The following is a 12,063-nucleotide window of genomic DNA, read 5'->3' as shown; positions in this document are numbered from 1 at the left end:
CCTCTGGTCTAATTGTTGGTAGTAATTAGAGGGCGGGTCAGAAATAATAAAAAAGGGGCAAAGACTATTACAATTATGAAAGTTTATTCAAAGTGATCGTTATTATTATACAATGTTTTATCAGAATTCTAAATTACAAGAAATAATGCCTGTGATTATTCTCAGGGGTGAGAGACAGGCAGGTCACTTCTCGGACCATTTTTTATATAATTCAAAAGGGGGTGGCTCTAAAATTTACTAGAAAAAAGAGCAGAATTTAGGGAACCGATAATCGTAAATAGAATAATATAAATAATAGTAATAATGATAATCGAATGCTGAAGAAAGAGGCTGTCCCGATATATTCATAAGACGTCCACCAAAAAGGCAACGTAATAATTCAAAATCAATAAGAACAATGATCAAGGAATGCTGAGGTAATGTGGACATCTGGTCTAAAATGGACCACCATTAACAACGTTCCATTATTTTTTTTTCCATTTTTTGACTAAGACAGAGATAAGTGGGATACTTGACAATGTGTGGATTGATAGATTGGGAACTCAGGTTCACTAAAAAATTAAATAACGAAAAAAAATCCCCAATGATCATGTCTATCAGCCAATGGGTTTTCAAAATTCTAATGGACTCCGTTTCAGCAGGGGTTTTTATGGAAGATTCTTTAAGTGGGTCAACAATTTTGAAATATTTTTTTCAAAGCTATTTTGCATTTACAGCTAATAATTTAATGATTTTCAACAACGCATTTATCGCCTTTGATAATCATCGTATTGGCTTCAGGACTCACATCTCTAGCCGGCAGCCCTGAAAAGATTTCGATGGATGCTTGCCTCTCAGCCTTCTCTGGCACTGTTGATGAGGATGAGGGGATGATCGACAATCACCGTGATATTGGAGGCCTTCAATGTATGACCCCTCATGAGAATCGCGATATAATTGCTGCTTTAAGAGCCAATATTGAAGAATTGAATAGAGACAATGTGGCAACAAAGAGAAAGCTATCGCAGCCGCAGAAAGAAAGGTAATTTCAATTGATATTATGTTTATTCACGAATTGAAAGAAAAAAGGGAGATTCCCAGGGGTGGATTGATGGAGTCGGGAGGCGAGAGGCTGAAGCCATACGGCCTAAATTAGAATTTTTTTCCTTGTGATAATTTTAAAATCAATTCCATAAGGTGTTGGTCATTTTATGGTCGAAAATATTCCCCTATGCTATTCATATTCTAAGCCCCCCTTTTTACGCGTAGGCCCGGGATGCTGAACAGAAAATGAAAACTTTGAGGACTAATCTGACGAAGTTTCTCAATGATGGTCAAATTCTTTTTATGCAATGCGATGGTCCGACCGCGAACACCCGACGTTGATCTGACGAAACCATCCGGAAAGCAGTCCGAATATTGTGTAAAGTTGGTGTTGCTGGATATAAATATTTGCGGGAGGAGGAACATTTCCCATTACCCGCATATACAACGATCTTCCGTAGGATTTCTCACATTACTTTTGAGCCGGGCGTGACACCTGAAATTATCGAATGGTTTGGAGAGAAAGTGGCGGAGGATGAAACTCCCAATGCTCGTCGCTGTGTTTTGAGTTTCGGCGAAATGGCGATCCATCCGGCAGTGGAATACGACCGTGGATTGAAAAAATTCATCGGTTTAGTGACTCCAGAACTTGCTCGAGATGATACGGAAGCGCCTACATAAGCTTTCCATGCTCTGGCAGTCGTGGCTCGTGGAGTTTCTGCACACTGGAAGCAGCCAGCTTTCTATGCACTAATAGGTGCATCTATTGATGCTAAGAAACTGTGGAATTATCTGATGCAGATCATTCAACTGCCTGCTGATGCCGAACTCGATGTTGTATGCTTGTCATCCGATTCAGGACATGGAAATCAAGCATTGTGGAATTCTCGAGGTGTTCATTGCATTCAAAACCAATGCATCCCGTCTTGCCCTCATCTTCTCCAGGAAGGAGAACGACTATGGATGGCTCCAGATCGGGAGCATCTCCTAAAAAATATGTGGTGTCAACTGGAGAAGACGGATTTTTACATCCGCGCTGAGATAAAACTCGCCAACAATCTGCCTGGGATGATCATTTCCATGCAGCATGTTGCATCACTGGTCGAGGCTAATAATTATGGACGTGGGACGTATCACAGTAGCCTACAAATTGAAGGTGGAGCACCTGCAGCCTGGCAAATTCAACAAATGGAATGTCAGGCTTGCCCGTGAGGTTTTCTCTACGGAGGTTGGGAATGCTTCAACTCTCTTGGCAAAGAACGCAGAATCAGCGGTTGCTCCAGCAGCGGAAACTATAGGGTGGTTCATTCTTCAAATTCATGAATGGTACTCCGTTATGTCTGGAAGACATCAGAGTGAAGCCCTCGGGAACGACAACAGGAGTAACGATAGGAGGAAGAAGCTGACGGAGTTTGTGGAACTAGTGAAGGCTTTGACATTCAGTAAGCCTCCTCAATGGAAACTAATTCAACGTAGCATTGAGATGTCTACTCTAGCTACGTTGCAGTTCCACGAACAATACGTGCTCACCGGGAAAATGGAATACTTCCTCCCGAGTCGGTTCGGGTCGAGTCCCTGCGAGAATTTGTTTTCTCAAGCCAGAGCTGGTGACATGCACCCTCGTCCAGTTCGTTTGCGTCACAAATTCGGACTTCTAGCAGTGGCTATGTTCTTGAAGGTCAGAAAGAACTCTTCGTACTCAGATGACGAAGAACCTTATTACGTCGACTGTCTCAGGGGACGTAATAAAGAGAGCAAGCTAGTAGAAGAGGAAAGCGGCGCAATGACAAATCTCGCACTAGAAGCGTGTCAATTGTCAACAACCCAACAGTATGGTGTCTATTTCCTGGCGGGTTAGATTGCGCGCAAGCTCCACGAATCCTTTGAAGAGTGCAATAACGCACTCGCTGTTCCGGGTATTGACACGTCTCTCCTGTATCAGCGGACAGAAGCGATCAGCAGAGGAGGCTTGATTCACCCAACAGGCCAACTCCATGAAATCACGTTGATTTCCGAGAGTTTGATGCAGCGTGCCCGGACGAGAGTTCTGCCGACGTCGAATATATTGAAATGCCTCGCGACAGCGATCAATGAGCAGATTCCACCCGAGCTATCCTTTTTTTCTGTTCAAAGCACGATTGAATCAAAATGTGCATTCACAAATTCTTGGACTTGTGTGTGCACGTTTTGGCATTGGACATGTCTCAACCGGAAGTCGTGGTAGAATACGCATCTAAAAGCCGTTTCATGAGAACTTCTGCACAGTCTACTGGGAAACGGAAAAATTCTCCAACGTGAAGGACCTTCAAGCGCGTGGCGAAAAATTCTCAGAAGATGCATTCATCAAAAGGAAGTTAAATATCATAAATATGTACACTAATGTATGCCTTCGGAACAAGTTGAACCTTCTCACCAATTTTAAATTTATGATCATGAGTTTGAAATTGGTCAAACGCATGATCATCAATTTCAAAATAGGTGGAAACTTTCACCTAGGCTCATTGCTCGACATATCTAATGAACGATACACTGTTTCAGCTAAGACTCATCAATTCAAGGACCACAATAATCACCAGGATGGGTTCCCGGAGCTCGATTGGGTCTTTCAGTTATCGACCATTGTGTTCTGCAATCTTGAATATATTTTCTATTCTGATGCCATGGTTATTGGAAAATTGAGAGGACAGTAGGTGATGGGACTTACATGTTTTTCACGTTGTTTATTTCTTTACGTTTCCAGGTTTGCAAATCATACTGATTGTCCATCCCTCCACTTAGTGAATTAGGCCTACGGGGGATACCACTTTAAATAAAATGCGTCGATGACTCTACCTTTTGGGTGACGTGGAAAGAGTCTCCCTATAAATATTTTATTTGTGCGAAAATGGAAAATCGTGAGCGAAAATGTATGAATGAATGAATAGATTCTTTAAAAAATCACCATTTATCCTTTCTTTCTCCGTGTTTTTCATTCTAATTTTCTGATTTCCATGCCAACCTTTTGTTGGGAAAAATTGTAAAAAAAAAATTATCAGCCTAGAAAGCGAGGCGATAGAAGTGAAAGTTCATGGATCTCGATGGGCACTTAAAATGAAAATACACACCCTAGCCAGCAAGTTTTATGATATAGAAATATGTCCGCGTTAACCGAAGCCACTATTTATTTGTAACATCCGTTGAAAATACACATTTTAAACATTTGTCCCGTTATCAACATTTATAAATCGTGTTTCCCACGTTAGATTATTTGTCTTAAGATTTGTAATAGTCAGCTGCATACGAGTGTACTATCTACACGAAATCACCTTTTGGAATTTACCTCGTTATCAAAACCTAGGAATCATGCTCTCCAGGTTGCATTGTTTACTTTGGCACACATAAGGACCTACTGCATATGAGCAAACTAACTAATCATTTTTCCGTTGAAATATCAGAGGAAATTCGTTGGCAGACTGTGGACTCGAATAGGGTCCTTATCACGTTAAATATACGTCCATCCACGCTCTATATTTTCTTTTGGTTCCTTGATAATAAGTTTCGCCTAAAATAAATGGGAAGATTCAGTTTCTTTACTTCCCAAGCTCTTGATAGAATTTACCTTGTAACAGGAAGTGATAACAACCTTCTTGATAAAATTCCTTTATTTTAGTTTCTTTTTCAATGTTCTATTTAGTATTTAAAATTGTGGAAAGAGAAAATGGGACCTCCCGAAACAATTCTCATTGGTACAATGGGGTAGGAAAAGTCCGCCCACATTTTCAATGTCTGATGTGGAGGGATTGGAGTTAACCCTGAAGCATCGAGATTAGAGTAGGAATTAATACAAATCGGGTTTCAAGTTTGGTAATGATTGGGCCCATCATTTTCTTCATATCTAAGGACACACCCTCAGAGCGAGGTTATAAAACCACATCCCCGTGTTTTCCCTCCTCAGTGAAGTAAGAGCAATTAAGCATAGTTGTACCTAGTCGAGGTCAGTTTTGTATTCCGTGGCAAGTCCACATTTTATCCCTTAACTCCTCAAGAAATAATCGGTACTTGAGTAATAAACAATTATCAGTGTGGTAAATTCTTGTGTGTGTGTGAAAATTCTTTTGTACACTGTCTTCAAGTGACAGTTTTATACCTCAACATCCAGCATTAAATCCGAACAACTGTAACGGATTTCAACCAAATCTGTAAGTGAAAAATCTTTGTTTTCTTAAACATAGACTCCCTAGAGTCATTTTATTAACAAGATTTTGTTTTGCGTTTTTATTATATTTTCCACATTTCTCCTACGGTTCTTACCAAGAACCTCGATAAAAATTTCCTTCCTTTAGCCTCTCTTTTGGGATTTGAATTCTTGTGTTTAAAGTAGATATGAAAAAACGCCCCCACCTTAACGACAAGTGATCGATGATGTTGCGTTCCCGTCTGGTTTGCTGATTTCCAGGTGGCAGGTCCGATGCCCGTGGAGTGCAAAACCACTCTGCTCCACAAGTGCGGGATTTTTAAATTGATTAAATGAATACAAACACCAATGTATGGAATTATAATAATGAAACTTTTATTATTAGGTTGTAGGCTTAGACTGAACGTTTCCACGTCTAAAATTGATCTGCCCTTACAATCTCCCTCCAATATTTATCCTAAGTATCAGGACGAAGGACCCTGTTTCTCAATAAGGAGTAGGGGACCAATCGTGGCCTTGAGCTCGGTTAGGGGGTTGGCTCTACACCCCCACGCTCCTCTGGGCTTACTTAGCTTTGACTCCGGGGCTACATTATTCTAACAAAGGGGCCTCACATGTGGATTTTAAAGAGAGAGAGAAAATACTAGAATTTCTCTCGGCGAAATTAGACTGTCTCCGAGAAAAGGTTTTATGACTTGAACGGTTCGATGTGGGACTCAAATTACACTTGGAAACTCTATAACAAAAAATTATACAAAGAATGTTTTATTTGGGAGGCTTGAGCTACGTCAATAAATTACAAGATTTATTACTTGTATCCGTTCACAAGTTTCTGAAACTGACAATTTCAAAAGGCTTTGTTTTTTCATCTTCAAAAGTGTTTAAAAATATTACAAACGGCCTGAACCTTTTCTCGAGAGTTTAAATTATTGAATACGATATTTGAACGCCAGACACTAGATCTAGTAATAATATGGAGGTCATAGGGACCCTATATGGTAAGTAGCGGTCTACGCGACAATGAATTTGGGACACTTCCGGAGTTCATCGGGTCACTGGTCATCCGCCTCGGTAATGGACTTGGGACCCCCCCCCCCCAAGTCAGTTACTCACCGTATATCCAACGTGTCAGTCAACCAATTTTTGATATTTGCTTTCCTCAACGACGCTCAACGTACGTTTTGCAATTTAACAATCAACGATTTCACACGGGTGAAAATAAAAAATTCTATACATTTTTGTATTGCATTTACAACAGATGACAATAAATCGCGAAGGTTTTACATCCTAGTGCTTTAGTGTTATTCACTCATCCTCACGACACTAATCCCAATTTTCCGACGCCCGACCACCCAAAAATCACGTTCCTCAACTAAACATCTTGTTTAAATATATTCTCTTGTTCCCTCTCTAATAACTTGAAGTGACTCTTCAAGTACTTACAAGTTATTAGGAGGAAGAGTTACGTCATTGATTCGAGTCATTGTGTCCCTGGTATTTTTGACGTAACACATTATTCGGTAATTTTTAAGGGTGTTAGTTTAATGAAAAAAAAGATAGTTCACGTTTTGGCTTCCATTTATAAAAAATCTATTTATTCACTGCCATACTGCCATTTTCAAGAAAAGATACAATTGATTTGGGATATGAAAAATATGAAATGAAGACTCCTGATTGTAAATTATTTAAATATTTTGAGAAAATTGCATCTATTGTCGTGCCTGGTCTGGTTTTTGAGTTTTTGGGATTATTATCCATTTTTTAATTAAATTTAGTTTCTAAAAATTGTGCAAATGGTTGAGCTTCTTCCAAAGCAAAATTTACATTCAAATCACCACTTCAAATCATGGGCATAGGGTTCAAATCTTTTTCTAATTCTGCTGCGCCAGAGGGAGTATATGCCAATAATGCTCTAGGTATAAATTTTATGATATCGGTAATTCTTTGGTTCGATACTGCAGTCAAGCCTTAATTGTTCTCGTGTTGAGGAGACCACTCAAATGACTGGACTTGTGAATATTCTTTTTCTTAATGTGCACATTGATGCAATGATCGTCATCAAGATGTCGTGGAAGCTGTTTTACCATTGTATCCACTTCAACTGAAACGTTGATGATCTGTCCATTTGCATGAATGGAATTCTTGGTGATATCAGTCTTTCTGATACCAAATCGAGAGGTGGAAGATGAGCAGGTATTTGTACATATGAGAAGCCATTATATACTGACAATATTGTGACAGAATTAGCGTTGAGTGTTCGAAGGCAGGTGTAGCAAATTTTCATTTCATCTCTATTCATTGTTGGTGTAATTGTGTCTAAAATCTCACTATGTTGATTGGCTGGAGCTCTCAAATCCTCTTGGAATCAGAATCGATCATAGATAGAGCAGGGAAAACCAAAAGAATTATTCTTGAATTTTTTATCACATTCTTTATGTATATTCTTCAATCAAGTGAAGTCTTTGTAGGGGAGGTTAGGGTTCATGGTTATGCTTCTCCCGTCATCCTCCCTTGCTGATAGCCCTGGGATGTCTGCATCAACACGTGGAACACACATACCGTGAAAAATTTTATTTGGAGCGTTTACAGTTGCAGAAGGCTCATTACCATCGCCCAAATTATTGGTCTGTTCGATTTGGTCTACCAGTGAAGGATTCGGAGGTGGTTTCAAATTGATAGCCCTCTTCCTTGCTCGGTATACCCGGACACGTTCAGCACTGGTTTTCGGGATTTTCTTCACTTTATTTAATTTATTATTGGAAGGCAGTCGATTTCTGTATTCCTTACACAACTGAGCATTGGATTTAGGCATAATGTATAGCTCTGATTACTATTTTTTAGACCATTTAATAACACTTCTCACTTCTCGATATAACCTCGAACACTTAGCAACACTATATAGCCTCGATAAACAACAAATGCTGTACGACTCTTGAAATAAATGTATACCTTAATACAACAAGCAGTCTACAAGAATATTCGCAATACGTGTAGTGTAGACAGAAATTACAGTTTGTAATCTCTCGCTGTATTCCCGCGCTCAGCTCACGCCCTACACATGCGCTTCGCTTGCGCCTACGCATTAGTCCGATTCCTCTGCGCCTGCGCATCAGTCCGATTCCTTTGCGTCGGCGGACTCGAATGCCTGCCAGTCAGCGAGCTATGCCGCTATGCGCGGTCTACGCAGGCGCTCCGGAGCGCGTGGAGATTGGAGTCCCGACGGTGCCTACACGTACGTACATTGTGGAGATACCTACCGTGCTCTCCCCTCCCCTTCCTTTGTGGGAATTGTTGTTATTTTTTATTTAGGGAAATCACCATTCCAACACAGTATATAATTAGCTCACAATATTTAATAAAGATAATAATTATATACACGTATGATAATGAACGCGTTAATGATACACACAAAGGCGCCAGTCACAAGGTGAACAGTCAAGACTCGACTGTCTCTTAATATTTTATACAGGTGAGAATTAGGGGGTATACTAATACAGGCGCAATTTGGTCCCTATATTGACTGGGCGGGTGAGTGATGTCACCGATGTCCAGTCGTCTCACTGTGTGTGTGTTGACGGTCTATCGTGTAGACGTCGATGTAGCGAGGCGCTACACCCCTTCCCGTGACACTCATGGCTTATTTCGTCGAAACAAATTCCTCCCTACGCAAGCTACCCCCCTCTCGTCTTTTCCTACACCGAATCTATTGCGTTTTTCTTTTTCTCTCATGTCTCCTTCAGTCCGACTGCCTCACCACGCGCGCTATCCCCTTCCTTTTTCTGTCCTGTCGCCTTTTCGTTACATACGATATTCGATTTACACCCCAAAGAGCGCAAAGACGTTTCGCTTCAAAAAAATTCAGCGCCTTCGCCGAGATTCGAACGCTCCACCGCAGAAATTGCCGAGTGGTGGGGACGAAACGCGCATGAGCGGAAAACGGTGTACAGCACCGGGCACGGCTTGCGGAGGTACTTGTCCCCTGTTTTCTTGTCGGCGACTCAGACTTGAGAATACCTCCCTGAATTATACCTTAAAACACTGTAGGGCCCATTAAAAAAAAATAATATCTACTGAACAAATAAACGTAAAAAATGGAATTCGGTTATTTATCATCAACAAACGATTTCCTATCCATTAGTAAAAACTAACCGAGTCAAGAAATAAATATTAATCGAGTCCCGGGATGACCCCTACTCATTAAATTGTTCAATTAATTATTAATTAATGAAGGCCTACAAACGTTTTGAGTGCATAACAATATTATACAAAACTACTACAATCAATCTAAATGGATAAAATACTTATTTTTTAAATATCTCCGCGCGCCAACTAGCGGCGGTTAAATCGCAGTTTTTTTTAACCATACGGCAGAGTCGCAAAACCATCAAGCCTACGTTTTGGGCCTGTCACACGTATGATCTTGCTCTCAGGTTTCGTGATGACGAAATGATACACTGCCCGACGAATACTCCGATAGTTGATCTGGTAGGGCTCTGCATTATCGACAACGAGCACGCGAATCGACTCGTAATGAATTTGTTTACGCGATTCATAATTCAGTCTAACCCTTTTTATTTTACTAACTTCCGCGATACTGCCGTCCGGCTTTTTTATGAAATAAGTGTAAAATTTAGGCCCCCCCAGTGAAAAAGACGTAATGGAATTTCCTTCTCCGTAGCCCTCTACTTCGTCGGTCAAATCCCCTCAACAATTCCGTAGCGGTAATTCATTTGTTCCGTCGCTGACGTAAATGACCGAATCTGTATCATAATATAAAACACGTTCTTTTTGTTTTTCTAGATAAGAACATAACTTTAGACGGGTGTGAGCTGTTGTGTAAGCTGCAATCACGACATTAGCCTTAGTGGACATTTCCGCGGCTCCGTTTAAATGTTTCCAGGATATGAAGAGTGTGTCGGTATCGACAGGAACAAGTCCTGTTACTTCAATTTCACGATTAAACATTATATTTGCAAATTCTTCGTGTGTTCGAATGATAGCTTTTGTCGTCAAGTTTTCTCTCTCCCCAAATTTACCCCAGAGACAGTTTAACCACAGTTTTGCTACTGCTCTTTGTACGGTGAGCAATCTGGGTTGTGTGAGAGGAGCGGGTGAGGGGTGGTGGTGGCGGGTCACCGCCGCCCCTCACCCACCAAGTCCGCCAAGTGGACTTTTTTGTGAAAATCGATTTGGCAATTGGCGACGCTAGTTACCGTTGGTGGCGCTAGTTTTTTCAAGATCGCCAGTTTAGCAATCACAGATATATTAAAGTCTGCTCACACATGGACATATGAGCGTATGTATCATTTATGTGTTTCAGACTCATTGATCAGACTTGAGCCGACAATTTGCAGAGGGCGTTTTGTTATTTAGCGTTTGAAATGGTGATTTGCTATTCATAAATGTTCCTGGATTCATTCACTTGAGTTATCAGGTTCCTCTAACCAATATGAATTGTGAACGATGTGCTTGGCGTATTTTTTATTTCAAGTTTTTGATGTGAAACATCTATAGGCGCACCCCTAAACTGAATCGTTGGCCTGGCGATACTTGCCGTGGCGAGCATTCGCCAGGCTATACTAAGGTATGCCTATCTATATTCTGTGTAGTAGAGTGTACGGCGTGGCTTCTCACTCAGTTCGACGTTGTTGTTTACTACGGTACACATAACCTGCGTTTTATTTAATTTTTCATTTTAATTTTTGACAATAAAATATGTGTGACAGTGATAACTCAGAAGATCAAAGTGATCAACCTTGTGCAAAGAAAGTGAAACTACACTATGGTATACTACCAAGTCATCAGTAAGTAGATCGTATTTTTCAAGTCTCCATAAATGTAATTATTATATTTTTATATTTAATTAATTATATTCATATTAATCATATTAATAATTTATATAAATTATATTAATATTATCTTCAATTAAGGATTCTTTTATTATTCATGAAGGAATTAATATAGAAAAATTTATTAATAAAATTTATACTTGCAAATCTTTAGTCATATATTGCAATAATTAACTAAGATTTGAGTTCATGAGTATATTGAAGCCACACTTAAATTTTTTTTTTTTGTGTATTTCAATATCATATTGTTTTAAATATTTCAGTTCCCAACAATCATCAGAAGGATCACAAAATATTATTATTGAAACTGGACGTCACCCTGATCAGTTAAACACAAGGCATACTATCAATGTTGTGTCAGACTTTATTAATCGAATAGTACCAGACTATTTTAAACTATTGCATCTATTGGAAATGTGTGTTCTTCACATGTTAAACTACAAGACGGAAGTGAATTAATTATGATTGTAATATACATTTCACCTAATAACAAAATGGATCATCTCATTTCATTTTTACATGAAAGGTTATTTCCTTATAGTCAAACAGGTTCAATAATTCTTAAAGCGAATAAACATAAACTACCATTATTTTTAGCTGCATATTTCAGTGTAAATTTTGCAAGAGCTGAATCAATGCCATTAATGACATTTCTTCAAAAAGAATTTCAATGGCAAATCAATAACGATCCAAAAGAATCTACTACCAAATATGGAACAACAATAGATGCTGTATTTGTGAGATATCTTGATGGTGTTTCATCCAATACTTTTGTAACGTACTTTAGTTATCATCGACCAATCGTCACAGTAATACCGGCAGAGGAAAAATCGAATATAACTATTATTGAAGCCACAGATGAAAATATTTAAATTGTGGCAACTTGATACTAATATCGAATTTTTATATCATGTAAATAAATGTTTATTAAATAAAGTTACCATTTACTGTAAGAATCTCGTAATACTTCATTTTTTCATTAGGCTATATTTAATTCCTGTAATAATATTATCTTTT

This window comes from Diachasmimorpha longicaudata, chromosome 6, assembly GCF_034640455.1.
Source record: "Diachasmimorpha longicaudata isolate KC_UGA_2023 chromosome 6, iyDiaLong2, whole genome shotgun sequence".
NCBI classification, from domain to species: Eukaryota; Metazoa; Arthropoda; class Insecta; order Hymenoptera; family Braconidae; genus Diachasmimorpha; species Diachasmimorpha longicaudata.
This window is presented reverse-complemented; position numbering follows the sequence as displayed.